Source organism: Echinops telfairi, unplaced genomic scaffold (assembly GCF_000313985.2).
Source record: "Echinops telfairi isolate 266 unplaced genomic scaffold, ASM31398v2 ScPeMD7_655;HRSCAF=1070, whole genome shotgun sequence".
Classification (NCBI taxonomy): Eukaryota; Metazoa; Chordata; class Mammalia; order Afrosoricida; family Tenrecidae; genus Echinops; species Echinops telfairi.
The window spans coordinates 24,993,243-24,994,783 of NW_022104553.1; positions in this window are offsets into that span (position 1 = coordinate 24,993,243).

Here is a 1,541-nt window from a genome sequence, read left to right on the forward strand (position 1 = left end):
ATGTAGCAGGGAGCCGCCATCCCTGTGCTGAAGCCTCCAGGACAGGGTCCCTGTGGAGGCTCACAGAGACGCTAGGAGGTGGGCACTCTGACCTTTCCCATTTTGCAGATGGCCAAAGAGCGGCTTCCTGAAGGTCACAGTGGAGAGCGGCCAGTGTTGGGGAGGCTAAGCCTGCTGTCTTTCTCTCTACCATGCTCCCCGTCTCCTTCACTGCACCCCCACCTTGGGCGTTAGAACATTCCAGCAGAAGCACGCTGGTGGCACAGCAGCAGTAGCTAAACACTCAGCTGCTGACTGAAAGGCCGGCAGTTCGAAGCCACCAGCAGGTCAGTCCATGGGGGAAGACATGAGAGTCGCATCCATAAAAATCTATCGCTCTGTGGACCCCTCAGAGCAGTGCTATGCTGTCCTATAAGGTCACTGGGAGTCAGAAGGAACTCTGTAAGGGATTTAAGGACCCAGGACCCCCAGCATCCATGGGTTCAAATGCTTTTTAAAAAACTATTATTAAATACTTTTATTGGGGCCTCTTACATCCCTTATCACAATCCATACATTCCTCCAGTGTGTCAGGCACCTGTGCACATATGCTGCCATTACCATTTTCAAAGCATTCTCTTCCCACTTAAGCCCCTGATATCAGCTCCCCGTTTCTTCCCCCGTGGTCCCTCCCTCAGGAACCCTTGATAAGTTATAGATTATTATTTCCATATCTTACATGGTCGGTCCTTTGCCACCCCTCACCCACTTTTCCTTTGTTCGTCCCCCTGGGAGGGGGTTATAGGTTGATTCTTGTGATCCATTCACCCTTCCACGCCCCCCCCTCCCCTAATCCTCCTGATATCTCCACTCTCCTTGGTGGCCCTGAGGGGTTTATCTATCCTGGATTCCCTGTGTTGCGGGCTCTTATCTGTTTGTATTGTTCTTTAAGTCAGCGGGTTCTCTCAGAATGGAAACTTTGATGGGAGGCCCCAGTGAACGTTGAAAAGGGTGGCTTCGTTGAATGGGGTGGGTTGGGGTGGGGACCCCTCTGTGCCTCCCCCTCCAGAGCCTGGGATTCAGAGAAGAACCTTCTGGAACAGGGCCCGTTACAGACAGGGACCTGGAAAGGCCCAGCCTGTGGTGACAGAATGGGGAACTTAGGAACTTCCGGTTTCTCTGGAGTCAGTTCTGGCTGGAGGTGGGCATGTTTGGGGGTATCCCGGGGTGTCTAGGAGCCACTGCTTCCCCTTCACTGGAGACACCATCCTTGTCCCGTCTTGCCCCACATTCAGGCTGCCAGCCATCCCGTGTACAGAGCTGCTTCCAAAGGACATCTCAGTTCTGCGCCCCTTCCATTACCCTCCATGCTGGCTGACCCTCTAGTCCAGGGCCATCACCATCACCAAGGCTGTCTCTTTAATGGTCCCTCTACCCTTACCCTGTCCCAGCCTCAGCGCTCACCCCCTCCGTTTGTTCTCCACGCGACCAGTAGAGGGAGCCGGTTCCCATTTAGAGCAGCTCAGAACCATCTCAGGCTCCTGCCTCCTTGTGGTGAAGAA